Genomic DNA, 20,980 nt, shown 5'->3' on the forward strand with positions numbered 1-20,980 from the left:
GATGCCATGATTATGTTTGTACCTTAAGACCTCTTTCTCTGCCTTCCTGTTTACTTGAGTCATAATTAGGGAATCCTGGTGTGACCTGATTGAGAGAGGGAAGGAAGGTGTTTCATGGGCTTTGATAGTTTTGTTTCCTTGTGTGAAGCGAACTACTGAAGTGGCACAAGGTCTGTTTGAAAAAAGACTCTGAGGATGGGCTGGAGTTACATGCTGTGTTTTCTAAATCCTCTGTTAGCTGAACAAAGTGAGTGCCTGACTTAGTGAGCACTGTTCTAGTGACTGTTACAGTGACACAGAGAGACCTTGACAAAGATCGTGGTCTGGTTAGAACAGTTTGGGGCTCATCTAATTTGCCTAGATAAACTTCAGCAATAAAGAGATTCTCTCTTCTGAAAGTATTGTAACCCACCTAGGAGATCTGGGTAAAGAAAACAAGACAACATTATTTCTTTGTGTCTTTTCAACATAGTGATGGATGGATACAGCAAGACAGGTGCAAGCGATTTAGGTGAAGTCTCATAGAACTGCAGAGGAGCCAAGAACAAAGCTTGTTCTTAAGCCTTACAGTGCAGCCTTATCAGAGAGCTCCTTGTTTTTGATTCTCAAACTGGATTGGGAATATTTCACACCACATATATCCATATTCTGAGGGGGAAGATGTAAGTGATGGGTGTCCAAACTTTTGGTTTGCCTAGGCTGCAGTGAAGAGGGCCACATATAAAATAAATATGTCTTTCTGAAAGTAATGCCTCATGTTTATTTCCATAGAAACTCCGATAGATACAGGGAGCACAATAACACTATTTGACAGCAAATTCTCAGCTACAATACACTACTTTTCAACATAGTTATCACCATTAGCTATGTGGCTATCACCACTGCTGAAATGCACCATGCACTGCCCCACTGTGCTCACATCCACTGTTTGGTCTTCATTAATATTTAGCAAGCATTAGTGAATGTCAGTGGGTGTAATATTTTCCTCTTGGAGGAATTCAGTGACATGCCTGTTTCATATGCACTTCTGTGTCAGATGCCATTCTGTCAGACTACCCTTCTGCTGCCCTCTGTCACACAGCAACAACATGTAACAGAATATTGGTGGGAAAGTTCATCCTCTGCTGCCGTACCACCAACATCCACTTCTGATGATGTGGGTCAACATAATAACATGGGGGGCATTACTTTTGGAGCAGCCCTCCAACATAATGTAGAGAATGCATATAGGCAACGAAATTTACTTCTTTTTTTTTTTTTTTTTTAAATATTTTCATTAAAACATAAAAAAATGAGAGCAACAGAACCATAAAACTAATGGGATTTGTGACTTAGTGAAACTAATACATTTGGATGGGCTTGGCCAGGATGTGAATTGGATATGTCTGGTGAAAGTTATAAGACAATATCTGCTGCTTCTTTTCTAGTTGCATCCTTTTTGGTGGCTGTATTTTTTGGCCACTTGCTCTAAACTGGTCCTTGTTTGGTGGACAAAGGGAAGGCGACCAATGTCATCCTCCTAGACTTGTGCAAGGCCTTTGACATGGTCCCCCATCACATCCTTATCTCTGAATTGAAGAGATGTGGATTTGAGGGGTAGATTTTTTGGTGGATAAGGAATTGGTTGGTAGGTCATAGACAGAGGGTTGTTGTGAATGGTGCTATGTCCAGGTGGAGGCTGGTAACGATTTGTGTCCCCTAGGGGTCTGTCTTGGGGATGGTACTCTTCAACATCTTCATCAGTGACATCAATGACAGGCTTGAGTGCACCCTTGGCAAGTTTGCACTAAGCTGAGTGGTAAGGTTGACACATTAGAAGGAAGTGAAGCCATCCAGAGGGACCTCAACAAACTCAAAAGGTGGGCCTGTGCAAACCTCATGAGGTTCAACATAGCAAAGTGCAAGGTTTTGCATTTGGGTCGGAGTAACCTTAGATATGTATACAGACTTGGAGAATAACTCCTTGAGAACAGCCCTGCAGAGAAGGACCTGGTAGTCCTGGTGCATGAAAAACTGAACGTGAGCCAGCGGTGTGCTCTTGCAGCTTGGAAGGCCAATGGTATCCTGGGCTCCATCAGAAGAGGGGTGGCCAGCAGGGGCAAGAAGGTGATAGCCCCTCTCTACTCAACCCTTATGAGGCCTCATATGAAGTACTGTACTGCATCCAGGTCTGGGACTCCCACTACAGTAAAGATATGGAGCTGTTGGAGAGGGTCCAGAGGAGGGCCACAAAGATGATCAGAGGTCTGGAGCAGCTCCCCTACAGAGACAGGCTGAGGGAGCTGGGCTTGTTCAGCCTGGAGAAGAGAAGGCTGCGAGGAAGGGATTGTAAACAAGAAGGGAATCAACTTTTTACTTGAGTAGATAGTGATAGGACGAGGGTGAATGGTTTTAAGCTTAAGAGGGGAAGGTTTAGATTAGATGTCAGGGGGAAGTTTTTTAGAGAGAGTGGTGAGATGTTGGACAGGATGTCTTAGAAGGACTCTGGTTGCCCCATCTTTGGAGGTGTTCAAGACCAAGCTGGATGGAACCCTGTGCAACCTGGTCTTGTACCATATCTAGAGGCTAGTGGCCCTGTCTGTGGCAGGGGTGTTGGAACTTGGTTATACTTGGGGTCCCTTCCAACCCAAGCCATTCTATGATTCAACTCCTCCAGGATAAAGCATCTCAGTGGCTCCTGAGCATCAGTCCTTAGCACCCAACCACTGAGGCACCAGGACAGTCAGAATCAGAATCATAGCTGCTGCTCAAAGAACAGCCTGGGAAGAAGCTGTCTAGAGGTTTCTACCTCTCTCAGAATTATTCATGCCATGGCAGTGGCATATGAATCATCTGTAGAGCGCAGAGCTGCTTATTCCCCACAGGACAGTGTGGGAGAGAAGCAGGTGAGCCTTGCCATACCAATTTTGGGTTAGTGATTCGGCTAAGCTGGTAGTTGGTATATGCCCGATACACTTACATATGTTACTCTATCAAGCTCATTGCTTTATTATTTCTTTAAATAAGCCCAGCTTAGATGCATTGTTGATATTTGACAAAGGTTCTTCATGGAGAGTTGAACTACAGTATGCTTGTTAGAAAATATAGTACCAAAGCTGCAAAAACACAATACTGGTTATATCATACCAGTATATCATATAATATCTTACCATGAAAGGTACAGCACAAATCAATACCACAGAATAGTTTGAAATAAAGTGCATAGAAATATTTACAGACCATGAAATTCTAAAATATTGCTGTCAGAGCTTGGAGAGTCAGTGCTTAAAGGTGGTTATGGAGTGCTGCCTTTTTCTGAGACAAAAGTTACAGCTTCCTGTCCTACCATAATAGTAGGCAACATGGATCTTTGCAAACTTTCTTTCCAAGATCAAGTGCTTTCTACTCCTCATCTGAGTTACCTTACTGGGGCCATTATTAGGTTATAGGTATGGGTCCCTTACTACTGTCTATTTTAAGAAAAAATATACTCTGGATAGCAGAAAATTCTGATGTGATGCTTAATGGATAGAGAAAAAAATTGTTAAAAATGCAGAAAATTTAAGGTAATTCTAAAAATAATTCCACAAGCCTTCATCCAACTCTAGATTTAAGTTGGAAAATGTAGGGATGAAAATCAAGCATGTTGTTTAGAATCTTTTTTCTTTGTACTTCTGTAGATCTGATTTAGTTTTCCTTGAGCTAAAGGAGATACAGGGAGGACGATACTTGTGATATTGTTCCATACATCTTCTATTTGTAGCTGATGCAGATTTTTTTCTGCATTATTACTTGGGTATGAGTTTGCATGGTGTGTCGAATATGTTGGAAAGACTTTATTTAACTCTTGGGAAGGAGAAGGCACTTCATTTCTGTATTAAGAGCAGAGTGGAGCCAGAGGCAGACTGGCCATGGCTACCTTGATTCTTCAAACTGTGCAATAACATGGTCTGCAGTTACTACCTGGTCAAACGTAGCCTGCAGAGTTCAGGGTGCATTATGTCAGGTCCTGTAGACATGCAAGAATGCAACAAAATTGTGTTTGTGCTTGTTTCACTCATCTGAATTTTCTGGAGAAGGGAGAAAATGGCCCTAATACCTGTGCTGAGGTAAGCAAATATGTTTTTTAGCCAGCATGTATCAGAAAGTGATGTTTTCTGTGAAGGTAACTTCAGGTTAATGAATGCTTCTTGGCATCTTCAGCTTCCATGGCAGAGCAATGAAGCTGTGCCATTAAGATGAAAAGAAAATCAGATATCGATTTCTGTAGGTGACACAGACAAAGTACTAGGGGACAACAACACTGCGAACACATGCTTTGCAACATGGGGAGAGAGGTTTCTGGCAACTTCCAGGAGAGACAGTGGCAGTGCTTTCCATGGTGGCAGGATGCTCAAAGTAACTTCTCCCAGCTGAGCTTGATGCCTGTTCCATCTGACAGCCCTGCAAAGGCTGTGGGGAGGACACTCATCATCTAGTGATTTGATGCTGCCCAAACAATATGATACTGGTAGCCTGATCCAAATGGTTCTTCAACAAAGCATTTTGAAGGGAGACCTTCTACTGAAGATGGTGAAGCCAAAGCTGTAAGATAGAGGGCCTTAGAAAAGAGGGGATGAGGTGGGCATATGTTGCACCTGATCTCTTTAGATGCTGGTTGAGTAAAATGAAGTTACAGAAGAACATGTAGGTTTGGAAGCAGCCAAGGAGGAAGAGCCAAAAAATCTGGAGGCAGCAGAAACTGGGCTTCTGCTAACACCAGAGACCAGTCGACCCAGCCCAACCATATTGTTGCTATTTTATTAAAAGGGCTGATTTGGAGAATGTTGTGTTAGCAATTCAGCATCATGCCTTGGAGCCTTGATTTCAAGCCTTTATTTATATGCTTAATTGTTGCTATGGAAATTCAATATTTAAAGAGGTAATTATTGCTGATCTTGTTGCATGTGTCCATTTCTGATGTCCAGCTGTTAGCTCTTTAGCTCCAGTCTAGCAGATTAATTACCACTATTGATTACTTTGAGCTTCTCTCTTCACACCTGCAGTCTGTGTAATTAGCCAGTGGCCTCTTCTGAAAATTAGGAGCAGTTTCATTTTGGCATCTTGCCATTTCTTAGCCATGTGCTTTATACAGATGAACAAAAGCAAATCTATTTTAAATAGAGATATCTGTGTGAGGAACTCTTTGCATTTTTGAACTGTGGATAACTCAAATTACTGTGTTAGCAAATATTGTGCCCCATTGGAAGTCCACTGCGAGTGAAATAAATAAATAAGTAAAAATTTCCAAAGCACTTTTTCATTCCCATGCCCCACCACTAAATGCCATCTTGGCTTTTTTAAACTTTAAAGAAGTGTCTGTACAGGTTTTTTCACTAAAAGGGACCCAACCATCTGAGGACAATCTATTCTCCTCTCTGCCTGGAGTTGCCCTTTCCCTATGGCTTGCATGTGAAATTCCCTGTTGTTTTTACTGGATGTTGCCATGGCACCTCAGAGGAGTGTTAAGTAGAACCACATGAAGGTATGCCTGTACCTAGGAGGCCTTCATCCATCCTTTCCATTTCCAAGCACTGTGCTTGTCTCTTGCTGTACGTTGTTTTCTAGCGGCCATTCAAGGACATGACTCTTCTTGAAAATAAAAGTCTGTGCTAAGTTCCCTCTCTTAGCACATCATTGAGGTAAAGTCTCCCATGGTTTCAAGGCTTTAAGAAAGAAAACATGCTTCTTGTGCCATACTGGGGTCATGGCTTCCTTCTCTAAAAAGGAAAAAAATATTTATGTAAGAAGTGTTGCTAGGCATTGGTCATGCTAATGCTGCAACTCAACATAAGCATTATGCTGAGAGGGTGAGAGAGTAAGGAGAAAACCTTGTCCTCCATCCAGTCTAGGTTTATAGCAGACCAAGGACAGTCCAAAAACACAATATGGGTGGCCTGTGAACTGAAGTGTGCTGAAATTCAGCATTTGGGAACTGAGTTTTGTATTAGTTCTGTGTGAATGGCCACTCTTCATGTATCAGCAGTTTAATGTGCTGTGGCTCAAGGTGGTAAGTCTCAAGAGTCAAGGCAGCAATGAAGGCTCTTCAGGGGTCAAACACTGCCCTGAAAGTTGTTCTGAAGTTCAGGGGAAGTGAAAGGATTCATCACCTTCCTGGTTGGCTAAATAGTTGCTTTTGCCTATTTGGAATAGCACCGGCCTTGAGACCAGAAGGTCCTCAGCTGGAATCTCATCACCACCACTGTTTCTAGATTAAACTCTAAATTGTGTACTGTCATTTGGAAGCCTTCTGTGCAGGGTCTTACTGAGTCACCAGTTATTAGGAATGCCTCCTATTATCACAGCCCTAAAAGCTATTTGAACAGAAGCCTAATGTGACTGTGATTTCCAAGGACCATTTGCTGTTATTGCAGCTCTGCTTTGCTGTGAGTTAGAGAAACAAACCAAAAAGTTGCTTTCAGATTATATGAAGGGGAGGGACAGGGAAGCAGTGGCGCTGGAGTGACATTCAGCTGCCAATGAATGTAAATTTACAAAAAATAAACAATCTTTGTATTAACTAGAGCACAGTTATATCTACTGCAAGAAAACAAACAGGTTTATTTTCTTCAAGCAGATACATTTCCAGGATTTTTTAATTCTTCTCATTGTCCAAAGTGGCAACAAAAAGTAGCTGCTGAAGAAGTATGCAGAGCCTATGCACTGCCATACATCATGGTCCAGAGGGACCTTCTTTGTAGAAGAGAAGGACATAGGAAAAAAGGCAAATGTCTACTGTCTGGGACAGGAAGGCAGTCACTTGTGTCTACAGAGTGAGAACTTACACATAAATATTGGTGTGAAGACACACAGATGTATTTGAGAAGAAGTCAGTATAAGACAGGAGTCTGATAATATAGTTTAGGAGCTGGATTTCAGAACAATCCTGACTCTACCTTATTGTTGACTTTTCAAGACTTCTTAATCTTAAGTTGCCCTCCATGAAGTAGAAGTAAAGTTTTGACTGGAAAAGTTCTGATTAAGATAACAGGAAGATAGATGTTTCCTAAAATAATTGTAAGGTTCTCTTGTATCTACAGTTAAACACATTGTGAACAGCTTGCTCCTTTTTAGGGGGACTGATGTGAAATGGCACTGGTTCATTACAGCTAGCGATGTTAGGCTCTACATTTGTTGAATATATGGCCAAATATTTATATTAGTTATAGGTAATGCAGTCATATACACAATTCAGCCCTGGCTTTCCCTTATCTAGCCTAGTGCTGGTGTGTTTGGCAGGGATAAGAGGCTACATCAGAGAGTCTATTTAGAGCATGAAGTGCCAGACATCTTCTCCATATCAGATGGTCAGTAGCCAGCCCGACTCACTGAAGGACAGATGGCTGGCAAGGGAGAAGACAACTGAAAGCTGGGACCATTAGAAGAAGGCAGTGGTGCTGCCAGCTATTTGCCTTCTCCATTTCCATTTGGGTTATATCCCTTTTAAGATGATGCTGCACTGTCTCTAGCAAACAGGTAAGTGTGTTGGGAAGGGAGTATGGCTGGCTGCAGGGTAGGTGGCCAAGCAGAAATGAAAGAAAACACGTTTGTTTCCATGTGAAGGTGTCCAGGTTCTCACAGTACTTCAGCATGGCTCAGGCTAAAGTATACAGATGCTTTCAGGCCTGGGTTACTGTATTCGGAAATCTCTGAAATTTAGGGCAGAAATCCGGGATATTTTGAAGTGACAGAAGTCCCACCTACTGCAGGAGAAGTCACAATCTCTGGCCAGTCCAAGGTGCAAAAAAGACATCTGGCCATGCAAACAATACAATTCAGCTGACAATCAGCAAGGTAACAAAGAAAAAGTCAAGCCAGCATGTCCAATGGAGCTATCTGGGTACCAGCTACCCATGTCATGTGTTTTAACTCACCAACAGACATTGCTTTCACCTAAGTGCAGTCAAGCCTGGGACAGTTTTGTCCTGTCTATGCAAGGAGCTAGATCCTATTGCCTGAGAGTGCAGGTGGATTGGTTGACCCCATATTGATGATGTGGTAGACCCACCAGACTTAACAGTCTTTGTCTGTGGTCAAGGCAAGAACGCTGAATAAAAGTGATGACAAGTTGGAAGACTTCTGGGGCAATTTTACTCCTGGAAAAGGTAAAGTCAGCAGTAACACCCCTTAGGGTGTTGCTGGTAAATGAAGAAGTACCTTATCTACAGGCTGTGAATAAAGCTTTAATGAATGATGATGTCCTCTCGTTCTGAGGTTCCTGACAGAAGTTTGCTCAGCAAACCATTAAAAGGTGCATTATCAAAAATGGCTGAGTGCCCAGTTTGAGAGGATCTGAATATGGGAGCTTTTGGAAATGGCTGTATCATTCTGCTGTCTGTATATTTAGGCATGTAAACAGTCTGACAAGTTGCTCCATTAAGGTTGTTGTAAAGATGTGACTTGAACAGTCTATCACTCTTTCTGAGAGGCTTCATCATTCCATTTCTCATTGCTGCAGCTTCTTTCCTCCTCTTTATGAGGTGTGAGGTACTGCCTCCTGTCAATGCGTGCAGCACAACTGGTTCTGATTGAAGTCTCCCTGCAATGCAAGCAGTAAACAGGAATGAGAGCAAAGGGTGTGTCTGCAGCGACAAAAGTGAGGTGCTCACAGCTAACAAGTAGTGTACCACAGGTTTTTTTGAAGATTTGAAATGCTATCTATTTCTTGTTTGTATCAATGTGCTGGCTATACATATGCCAGGTGTGTTTTTCCTTCAGTGAAACCATCAATATTTCCTATGGTGTTGTGCTGCGCTGTCTCTTCCTCCTAAGGATTTAAGTTGTTAAAATTGCAACGTATGTGGTCCCTCTCCAAGCAGATAACACATGGTGATTGTACTTCATCTTCTGTCACCTTGGAGGTTTTCTTTATCCAGGTGCATATATGAACTGCCTTTGAGCCCTGCTGGTTTTTGTTCAGTAGTCTCAGAAAAATGTCTGTTGCTGGAGGACACACTGGAGAACAGAGCCCTCAGGCTTTATGCTTTGGTAAGAACTTGAGGTGCTTGTTGCATCCTGTCCCCATGTGAGATGAGCTCAGGAAATCCTGCTGCCTATAAGGAAGGGGCTGGAGGAGTGGGCCGTGCTCAGCCTCAAGCTGCTCCTTCTGCACTCTGTCTTTCTATCTATGCATCTATCTTTGCATCTATGTTATTTTTCTCCTCTTCATAGCGTCATGACAGCCACTATGAAGAAAAGAACAGCATCATACCAGCCACTAGACCAGGTTGCTCAAAGCTCCATCCAAACTGGCCACGAACACTTCCAGGAAGGGGGCATTCACAACTTCCAGTGTCTCACCACCTTCACAATAACTATTTTCTTCTTTCTTCCTAATATATACCCTGTTTCAGTTTAAAGCCATTTTCCTTGGGTAAACAAGGACAGGGTAGGGGATCCACCACTACTTACGATATATCACCCTGGTGCATTTCTTGTAGGTATGGCAGGGAGTCTACCAGTCTATCTCCTGCTCACTCTTCCTTATGCTCCCTAATCTCTCCACCTCCTGGCTGAGCTCTCCTGCCCCACACCCAGGTGGGCACCCAGAAGGCCTGAGCTCGGCAAGTGTGGGCCAGCTGCCGGTGCTCCCGTACTTTTGGGGTACAGCACAAAGGGTGCGGCAGTGGTGGCCGCTGTGATGTCTGCAGGCCGCTGCAATGGCCAACCCTGACTGTGTAGGGCATGGGATGGTTGTGATCTGTGGCCTGATTCCCTCATGTGGAAGAAGGATAAGGGTTGGGAAGACCTGGAGAGAGCTCTCCTGTGCTGTTTATTTTGCTAGTCAGAGAAAAAGGCTGCCACTTGGGCACAGTGTTTTAACCCATCAAGGGCTGTGCACCACACAGCCTTTCACTCTCTAGAATCAGTGAAAGAATTGGAAAACTTGGGTGTTGAAACAAATACATGTAATAAGACAGAAACTATACATAAAATAGCACTAATAACATATATATGCTATATATATTATATATATTTTATATATACATACAAAAAAGTGATGCACAATGCAATTGCTCACCACCTGCCAACCAATCCCCTGCCACTTCCCCAAACAGTAATGCCTTCTCTCCCCTGCTTAGCAACAACTGAAATAGTGGTGTGCTATCAACACTCTTTTTTCCTAAATCCAAAACACAGCATCATATCAGCCACCATAAAGAAAATTAACTCTATTCCTGTTAAAACCAGGACAATACAAAATCCTAATCTTGAAAGTTGTTGTTTTGTGGCTCTCTCTTTCTCCCTCTGAATATAAATGTGTCTGCATCTACACGTTTGTGTTCATGCAGAACATTTCAGAGAGGTTTTTGTCCCTGAATAGTGAAAACTTGAGCTGATCTGTGTCCCATCCACCACTCTTGCCCTAATGAGCTGAAACTACATTAGCAATATCCCAGGCAGATAAATTGACTTTAAACCTTGGTTTGATGATCCTACTAAGACATTCAATTAATTCTATTTTGCTACAAGCTAATTTATGACTTAGTGTTTGTATAAAAAAAAAAAAAAAAGAGTTGAATGTACAAATCAGTGGGAGACAAGGGGTAATGAATTATTCTACCTTCCTTCATGCTCCTGTCTTCACATTTCACTACTACAAGCATGGAAGAGGAAATATGAAAGAAATGTCTTTTGATGTATGAAATGTGGGTATTTTCTCATACTGAGCTGTATCTAACTGGTGTAAACACATAATCAAGCCCTCTAGGAGATGCTAATTAGCGCAGTAAATGTAAGTTTATTAATTCCCATTACGTTTCCCTTTGTTTCACCAGTGAATGTGTCTTTTCAGGAGAACAGATTTGATATGGTGTGTCTGTAGAATTTGTTTGCGTTCATGGCAAATGAAGACAAGTAGCCTAGCAAAGCTGTGATGAATTAACAGTGGTCCATGTGATCAACGTCTCTGTAACGGAGTCCACAAAGTGCATGGGTTTCTCTGTGATCTGAGGAAAAACAACAACACCGACAACAAAAACAAAACAGAAAGCCCCAGAGGATTTGCTAACAATTTTCTGCTCCATCTTTTACTTAGTGTGTTTTTAATGAGCCCTCCAAAAGCACAGGTACTAAAACTTTTCCTTTTTGATGTAGCAGAATAGATTGTCAAGACATACTGCAGGAGAGGTACTTCAAAGGCAAACAGACAGCAAATAAGATTATATTAGGTGAGGCTGTTGGGTATAATTGAGCTCCTCCCATCTTTGGAAAGTACTGGAAGATAGGCCCTTAACGATTCCCTCTTCCTGCTCCTCTGATTTTTTATTATAAATCAGTACTCTTCCTGTGATGTTCACATTTCTATACTATGCCTTTAACACATACTTTGTTGCCTCTGTCAGGTACCATGAATCAAGATTATGCCCAATGATAAATAATAAGGGTTCAAGTGAGCAGTCCACCTGTGTAGACCTTTATGGAGGAGCAGCATGGGCTGTGGAGAGGGTGGAAAAAGCATCTGATAGTCTTCCATCTTGGGAGCCATCCTGTCTCCTCTGTGAAGGAGACACTGGAAACGCTCATGCAGGATGGTGCTGGACCCTCTGGGAAGCCTCCGACTGTTGGAGCAGCTCTGCATCCCAAGTGGACTTTGGTGGCAAATGATTTTGTTGGGGTTATATCATGGCTTGATGATACTCTCAGGACCTACTTTCAAGCTTCATATGTAAAGAAGGGCTCTGTATGTTTTAAACTAGTTTGCTAATGAACAAAAATCATAGGAGGAGGTATTTTCCCTCTGTATGGAATGTTTCCTGAAAGTCAGCCCCTTGCTCTAGTTGTGAATGAGCTGGGAGTATCTGTGACTGGCCTCTACCCACCTCACTCTCCTTCCCTTCATTTGATCACTTGGAAAGGAATTAAGCAATAACTCAGTCAAGGGAGTAGAAAATGCACTTGAATTGTCCTTCTTCCATGAATGTGACTAATTGCTTGCTTTATGTATAAGTTTCCAACTCCACATTATAAACTTGGACATCTCTGGAAATCTGTTCAAGAGAAATAATTCCTGTAGCTTCTTTCCTCTAAAGCATGCATGTTGCCTATGTGCTTCATTTACTGTAGATGTCAAAGGCGGGCATGGCTGACTGTCCTCTGGGACTCTGTGTAGCAACAGTGGGTGTTGCTGTTATAGGTCTTAATTAGCTTTAAGTCACTGATTTATTTTCTGGTGATAAATAATCATAACTAGTATATAAATATGCAGTTCTGCTCTGATCAGAACACTGAATTAGAAGATTCTCTCCAAATGTTTTCCTGAGGTGTGAAAAGAGTGGAAATATATATATATATATAAAACTACAAATGTGTTCAATGTAATGCCTCAGCACAGCTTGAGCAGAACTTCACGTTTTTAGTAAGGTGGCTTTCTGCTGGAATCTGGTAGCAGAAGCATGGCAGAAGATGGACACTAGCTTAGAAATTCACTAGCAATCTGGAGATAGAAACCGGCATGTCCTCTGAGACACGCTCCATATATGCAGAATCTATCTGAATAAATGAGCCCCTTACTTAACTGGGAATGTACTGTATATTCCATCTGTAGACTGAATGATTGCTCCATTTCAAGCCTCCTGACTCCCATGGAGCCATCTGGTACATGCTAGTTTGTACAAATAGGTGAGGATTCCTGCTAACACAACAGCCTTCAACTAGGCAGAGTTCTGATATTTAGCACTCTGCTTCATATCTGCTTGCAAAGCCATAACAAAAACCTGAAAACTTTCAGTGTTTAATATTTAAACGAACCTTACTTTTTCTCCTGGAAAGCCATTTGGGACAGGAGCGATTAATGCAATTACATCAGAAAATAGGTTGAGCTATTAATACATCCACTAAGTAGACATTCCACCTTCTGTGGTTTTATATTTTTTCACCCATTGCTTTCTTAGGGCTGAGCAGGGAGGAGGATGGGTGAGAGGAAGAAGGTATGTGTCATATAGATATTTTTATACCACTTTGAGATATTGTCAGAAAATTAAGCTAACAGAAATAACTTTCATAAGCAGCAGTGGGCTGCTCATGGATGTATCAAGAGGTATGTAAATGCTGCATTATTTTGATTGTCCTATCATGTGCTAGATGTTCCTGTGGATGTTTGCTTTATCAGTGAAGAGACTTTCACCTGTAGCCCACATGTCTGTGTTCTGGTTTGGCTTTATTTCTTATTTTCTATGTTAGTCATCAAGGCTAGCTCTTTCTGAGTGGTAGAAATGCAGCTGTTCCCTTTTAACAGTGAGTACATGGTTTGCCAGTGCAGAATTGGGTCTGCGCATATTCTCACTATTCATTTTGGTGTAATCTTATTTAGTTTTAATAAACGTTGCCCCACAGACATGGGATCAGTTACAAAGTGGGATCTCTTCTCACACTTCCATTGCAAAATACAGCCTTCTAAAAACAGCAGTGAGGAGCTCCTTTTGTCTGGTTTGGGTTCTTCACTTAAGTGCTTGTGGTGCCTGATTAAATTAGTAATCAGAGATATAGTCATGCTATTTTGTGACTCTGAGAGCCTTCATTGTGGATTATATTTACACAGTGCAATTTCTTCCTAAATTGAGCTTTTTGTATTCAAGGACTTTGAGAGTCTTTCAGACTGAGATAAAGCCCAGTTTACTACATGGACTAGCTCTTGCAGCAGTGCCAAGCTCCTAGGCAGGAGCACTGGGCAAAACAGTTCTTCATTTGCACAATAAATATGACTATATAAAGGTTTATGTGTGATACAGTGGTTTTGCTGACCCTTTACGCTTAAATACTGCAGTATGACAGACTGGCAGTGCACTGAATGCCTTCATGTCATGTTGCCTCCAAATGACAATTTCCTTTCTTGTCAAAACATGGAATGGCTTGAACCAAAGCCACATAAACGCTAACAGCATATTCTCTGGTATAAAAGATACTTGCACAGATCCAAACCCTGTGGCCTGTCCCTGGTCAAAACAATAGGACTGGAAAGCATTAGGCCCTTTCAGCTTGTTTGTTATGTTTAAAACTCAATATGTGGGCTAAGACAGTGGCTCTGTTGCATGCATGTAGGTGGTCTCTTCAGAACAAGGACAGGAAACTGAATCCCTCCCACATCAACTCAACTGCATTTACTCATTTCTGAAGAAGGTAGCAGAGACAACCAGGTGCTCCAAGGTGGGAGAAACTTGGGGCCAGGCTGTGCTCTGAGTCAGTCCAGAGAGGGCTTTAGCCCACAAGGGATTTCTGGAGGCTTAGCCAGAAGTTTCACTCTGGGCTGGAGGAAGGTATCTCAGGAAGAGCGTTCCTAGTCGGTTGGTTGCTTTTATTCTTCTAGAACAGGCATGTCCAACTCATGGCCCACACACAGCCCACACCATCCTATGGCCGCTCACTGCCCCACACCATCATGGTGGCAACTCTGCCCCACCAAGCAGCCAGGCCCAGCCCAGGTGTGCACCCACTGCACACAACAACCAAACACTGGTGTACAATCAGTATGGGCTGAAACCAGGACACAGGGAGGGAGCAGTGCAGTTCTGAACTCAAGTGATAGCAAATAATTGCATGCATTGTGTTAACAGTGGATAAACACAGTCCTGTGAACAGCGAAAAGTGCACTGCCATGCTTTCCATTCTGGTAAACAAATTTGAGAACAGGTTTTAAGATAGCCGAAGAAATAATCCATTTTGGGGTATATTTGTAATTCCATTTTCAGTTGACATAAATACACTACCTGCAGATTTTCAAATGGATTGTATACAGTTGCAATCAGATATTCAACTCCAATATCTGATCACATCTGACTTCTATAAGCCCTCTCTTACCAAGACACTCTTTCCACCCAATACAATTCCTCTTCAGTGTGGCACAGGGAAGACAAAAGGTTGTACACCCACACTCTAGAAGCTGACGGGCTCTCACGTGAAGAATCTAACTTCCTTCTCCAGTGACATTAGATTGAAACCCTCTGACAGATTCCCAACCAACTGCAGTGGGTACTGATTTATTATTTATTTATTTTTAAAATCACTTTTACAACATTACAACTTGTTTGGATATCTCATCTTGATACTAACATGAGGTTTCTGTTTATGAAATCATTAGTGGGACTTGAGAGATTTAATTCTGTTATTCGCTTTGCTATTCTGCAGCATCACTTCAGATCTCTGTGCCCTGTTTTCCCTTTGACCCATTGCTTCTACTCTGTAAAAATTCTTTGGATTTAGATTTTTACTATCTCACTCTACTAGAAAATCTGAATTTATCTCACATGGTCTTTATTTGAGTTGCTGTAATGTAAGTAATATTCGATTAGTGGAGAATTTTCAGTAGTTATTTTGAAGTAAACTACCAGCTACAGCAGCCATTTAGCCACTTACAATAGTAAAGTCTATTTTGGATGAATTAACAGACCAGATGAACAGATACAGCTCCTGCACTTGTAACGAAAGTCATTCATTCTTTCCAGAAAATTACTGTACCATGTTACAGATTGTTGGAAGGATGCTGCCTATTGGCATTTTATTTCTGCTACATAAGAGTTGCACGCCACCCTTAAGCGAACTGAAGAATCCTACAGGATAGCAGATTGATCAGGAATGCTCCCAGACTGGATGAATTTTCTTTGAGTTCAGAGGGTTTCTGTTGAAGAAGCTGGAAATACATTTGCCTTTTTAAATTTCTCTTCTAATGTAGATGCTGCTGCAAGCTTGTTAAAGAACATTTCTGGAAAAAATTCTGAGCTGGTGAAAATGAAGAGTTGCACAATAGCAGCTATACTTGACATGCCCTTAATGAGGCTCCTGCCTCCACTCTCAGTCAAAAGCAAGTGGCTAGAGAACAGAATAGGAAGGGTAACATGAGGTAATGCACCTTCAAATTACATCCAATGGCTCCATGTCTTCTGATCTTGGCCACAGGGTTTGTCCAGACTCTGGGCACCGGACATGGCTTCACTAGTGCAGGGATACACAACATAAAGGTGGCAATTAGTGAGATGTGAGCTTCCAGAGCTGAGCTTTGTCTAACTGCAACATGCTGTCTTTTGTATAGTCCCATCTAATCACTCAAACCAGCCTACATTCTTCCATAGATGTTTTAATTTTTAATTCAGTATAGCACTGGTGATCATATCTGATTTTGCTATTTCTTTTTTTTGTTAAGTAGTGTTTAATGATCTCCCCTTTTCATAGCAGAAGCCTGACTGGTTTAGGATTTGGTCTCTATTAGACACTGATTTGGACTTTCCCCAAGCTTGGCTCAGTGTCCCTTAAATTGCAGGAGGCTACCTCCAATTTAACTGAGGCATAGAAAAGTACAGTGCATAGGTGCAATCCTACACAGCTCTTTACTTGGTGCATACAGCCTAGATGTGATGCTGAAGAAGCCTGTTCCTAGGGAGTCTCTGTGTTGTTCAGTGTTAATGTCAAGTCATCTCAACCCAGGCTTCCTACTCAGCCCGAGTGCCTCTACTGACAGCTTGCTGCTCTTGCTTCAGGTCCCTCGGTTTCTCACATTCAGGTGCTTTTATTTTCTGTGGCTGGACATAATGGAGCTCTCTTGATTCAAATGCCAAGCTAGGTTAGGAAAATAATATTGCAATGCTATGAAGATTCCTTGTATTCCACTGTGATGATGAGATTATTGTCCCCACTGCCCAAAATGCTAACTTTTTCTCCTCCATCACCAAAGAAACCCTGACACCCTCCAGACTATCAGTGCAGAAATTGAAACTGTCAAAGAAAATGCTCCTTCCCTAGGTAGCATCTTTTGTGTTGATTAATGAGCTTTTTGAGGACCTTATTGCTACAGCAGTAGAACTGCTTGGTGGCTTGTGCGGCACAAAAAAAGTGGGACTAAAATTGTGATGAAAGAAATACAGTTACTGGGTGTTTGTTAATTCCATCTTTGCAGGAGGCTAGCAGCTGCTTTTCTTTTCTTCTTTAACAGATGGAGTGATTTCTCATGTAGTGTTACAGTAATGACCAACGTGACACAGAAGGAAAATTCTGTGACAATATGGTGAGCAAGATCTTATTGACAGCTCCACTTGGTTGTAATTTGTAAGCTCTATATTGTTGCTCTACTCTTTTTTCTCCCTCTCCCCTCCCATATTGTTGCTCTACTCTTTTTTTCTCCCTCTCCCATCCCAAATGCTGCCTGTTTTCTGCCATATAGAATTAGATTTCAAGCTGTCTGAAACAGTTAAAAGATTTCTAGCTGATAATTCTTCAAAATCTTTACCAGAATTTATAGCCAGTTGTAAGTTAATAAAACAAATAAATAAATAGCGCTACATTATGGAGTGATGGTGTGAAACTTATCCTCTATTTCATTCTACTGTTGAGATGGCTGCCTTGATTTCTCCTACAGGTGCTCTTGTCCTGTTATGGATAGGAGTCAATCTCTTTGCTGCGGGCAGTCTAACCCTCTCATGGAGGCAGTGCAGCCATGACCCAGCAGAACACCAGCTGTGTGTTGTGAGGTGTGTGGGCCATGTGGAACCAGGAAAGAGTGCTTGCACCCAACACAATCACTAAGCAGTGTGCAGGGGCTGGAAAGAATTGCAGAGAGACAATGATTAACCAAAACCTGCTGCTTCCGTATCACAGAGGGAATCAGAGCAAATTCCACCATCAATTCATAGAGATGAAAATCCAACAGGAGGGCGCCCACACAGATACCACCTTTTGAAAGGCAATATAAATTCTGCATCATTATGTGTATTTAACTGTATGCATAAGGTAAAGATCTTTCAACACCCTCATAAACTTCTCCATAATTTGTATGGAGAATATATCACAGTGTAATATATACATGGGAGAGCTGGGATGCTGTTCTACTCTTGCTTTGAATTAGTCAAGTTTGAAACTTGAGAACAAAGGGAAAGAGGAGGTGAATTTTGGTCAGCTTGAATATTTCAAATAGCATTCTAGAAATGCTTTTAATGGAGAACAATGCAAAATAATGAGGATGCTGACTGTCTGTGGATGATGAGGAAGACCACAGAATGATCCAGTGGACTCAGAACATATTGGGCTGGTGAAGAGGACAGGTGAAGCTTATGTGCTGTAGTCCTGACATTTGCAGCTTCAGTCTGAGAATCTTCACTGCTCCTGAGAAGTGTGGATGGACAAATCCAGTTCTTGGAAATGGTTCTATAAGAAGTAGACCCACAGACTAGTTTCCTTGCTTGCTACCTAAATGCCAGTTGCTCTTCCAGTTCTTTAGACATGGCATACATTGCAAAGCACAGCCATTTCTTTATCAGAGGGAAATACACCCCTATAAGAGAGATTTTAATTTACATCTCATAAATGAAACTTCGTCCTTGTGGTGTCCTGCAGAACGATATTAACAGGACTGTTTTAATCTCTGCAGTGGTTTTACCTTTAGTTTTTGGAATTGTTCTAAACTTGTGATATTATTTTAAAATTGTTAGAATAGGGAGGATTAGCCTGATTCTATATTTCACATTAAGTACCTTTTAAAATTTCTCCTAGTGAAGGGCTACCAGCCTGCTGCTTAGTGACTAATAAATTTGATTCATCCTCACTCCCCACAGGGTTATCCTCCTTCTTACTAATGTTTGACATTTTACGTTTTAATTAAAATCACCCTACAAGCAGCAAACCACTAAGAGAATGACAGAGATTCTTACTGCAACAAGATATAAGTAAAAGGCCAATTCACTAACTATATCTTCAATAGTGCCTGTTACTAGTTCTCAACGTGACTACTATGTGATATGACATACAGGAGAAGATGCAACACCTATCTTATTGTCCAGGGGGTTTCCAATCTAACAAGAATCTATCATTTAATGTCTGCATGTCAGGAGGAGTGACCTGGACTTGTGTTGCTTGATTGGTCCTGTACAGACCCAAGTCAGGTAGTAACCTAATAGAAGGGAAGGATAGCAACAAGGAGCAGTGAAAGTCTGTTCAATTGCCATGAAGATGCTGTCAAATTGTGTAGCAGCTGGCTCCTAGCTGTCCCAGCTGTCATTTAGGGGCTGTTTTTTAAGTGAGCCTCCCTTTCGAGGGAAACAGATATGGGTAGAATCAGTGGACGGGTTTAGAGAGGGTTTTTATGTAAGGGCCTGTACTAGTAAGGATGGGAAAAAAGCAGCACAAGAAGGTGAAGAATAGACAGGAAAACTGGTGTTGGCAACTGGAAAGAGATGGTTGGCTGGACTTCAGTAAGGAAGCTGTAGCAGATATGTGAAGGTGTGAGACACACAAAGTGGGAGACCAGCATTACAATGTGCTTAGAAAGAAAAGGAGATGAAGTTACCAGAATAGGTGGATACCCTTTGCAGAGGTGACTCTGTAGGCCCTGAGACAGGCAGTATATAGAGGCCTGGAAAAAAGTCAACTGTTTGAACAGAACAAAGGAGAAATGAAAATACACCAATGGAAATGTTTTTACTGATTTGCACATGAGGCAAGGAAAGATAATTCACTGCACATGCTCTCTGAGGTACACAGCCTGATGACAACAAGATGGTGGTGCCAAGGGATAAGGACAGGGACACAGCAGCTCTGTAAGTACACTGAGAAACTAGTTCCTGACCTTCTAGGTAAGAGAAGGAAAGATACTGATATGGTAATTTGGGAATGGCATCAAACCCAGAATGAGACTCTGCTTTCACCTCTGATGGAGATCCCTGGTACTAGTTGTGAAACTGCTTCTGAAAAGCTTGCCTCATTCAGATGACAATGACTGGATGTGTGTGATATAGAAAATGTCATTTTCCTTTCCCCATGCAGCCTAAAAACACGTGGCTGTGTTGTCAGAAGGCGGTAACACAAGCCTATGTCTCAAACAAGGAAGCATCATCTTGACCCTCACTAGCGTGCCTCACTCCCTCTGAAAACCAGCAACAAAAAATATTTTTCTCATACATATTTTGCCTGCTGTTGAGGATTTTATTTTAAACGACTTTAGAAAACAAAATGTGCAGGGAAGCCTGCAAAATCCTGCAAGTTACAGGCTTGCTCAGGCTTTTCTGAATTACGATACAAACCTCCAAGCAATAGTGGAGAAATGACTATTTCCTTTCATATATTATTCTTGCTGCCCTTAGGAGATGAACAGTGTGAAATATGTGACTTCTGAACAGAAACATACCTTATGGAGGGGATGAAGGCTTAGATATATCAATATGAATAAATGGGAAGAAAGACTGACAGAATGATTTTACATTTCCAGCTCATTCCTTCTCCTTTCTGGGACAGAAAAGTCTGGGAAACATGGTAGTTCCTCTTAAGGAGCTTAAATGATGTTCATTTCAGCTGTACCAAATATCGACGATCAAGAGGGACTAACTGGCCTCCAGGTGCTCCAGAGAGACAGTTGGTTTTGGTTTACTGGAGTAGCTGGTAGATAGTAACAACCCTGTTGTTGGTACGTCTGTTGGTAGTAAGAGCTCCATGAATAAAAGGTGTTTGTTGTCAGAAATATTGTTTGTGTCTCCCCGTGGCTCGATGCTCTGAGAAGGAATTTATAGCAGAGCTGTCTTCTTCTATTCGGACATCTAAATTTTGTGTTTTCGCTTTTGTCAGTACTGGTAGAACCAAAAGGACTGCTTAAAAATGGCACCTTTGTGCAGTTATGACAAAAAGGATTCTTTCAGTTTTCAGAATCAAGTTCAATTCAAGAGGGTTTGGGTGTCAAAATTACAAGGGAAAATAGGAATCCTGCACCATTCTGCAGGAAAACAGGTACAACACCGCAGGTTCCTACCATCCACCAACCATCCCTCAGGCATATCTGTCAGAGGTTTGTCTACACAGAGATTTAGAAGGAAACAAATTCAAACTCACTAAATGTCCTGAATTTAAAGTGGATTGATTAAATTGCATTAAATCCCTGTGTAGATCTCCTTGCTCAGAATTAAAGTGGAGTGAGATAAGACTTATAAAGGCCAACTTAATTCTGAAGCTGACTACTACGTAAGATTTAATACATTTTAGCTAATCCATTTTA

The 20,980-nt window shown here is 41.7% G+C and overlaps 1 long non-coding RNA gene across 1 annotated transcript in view; it reads left to right on the forward strand.

The window, feature by feature from the left end:
* The window catches only part of LOC107309705, a 31,389-nt gene extending 10,868 nt beyond the window's left edge, over window positions 1-20,521 (forward strand). Inside the window, exons 2-3 of the long non-coding RNA XR_001553296.2 lie at window positions 16,940-17,011; window positions 17,363-20,521. This is a non-coding gene — a long non-coding RNA (uncharacterized LOC107309705). The remainder of the gene's footprint in view (window positions 1-16,939; window positions 17,012-17,362) is intronic.
* The last annotated feature ends 459 nt before the right edge of the window (window positions 20,522-20,980 follow it).

The sequence above is a fragment of the Coturnix japonica genome, chromosome 2 (genome assembly GCF_001577835.2).
Source record: "Coturnix japonica isolate 7356 chromosome 2, Coturnix japonica 2.1, whole genome shotgun sequence".
NCBI classification, from domain to species: domain Eukaryota; kingdom Metazoa; phylum Chordata; class Aves; order Galliformes; family Phasianidae; genus Coturnix; species Coturnix japonica.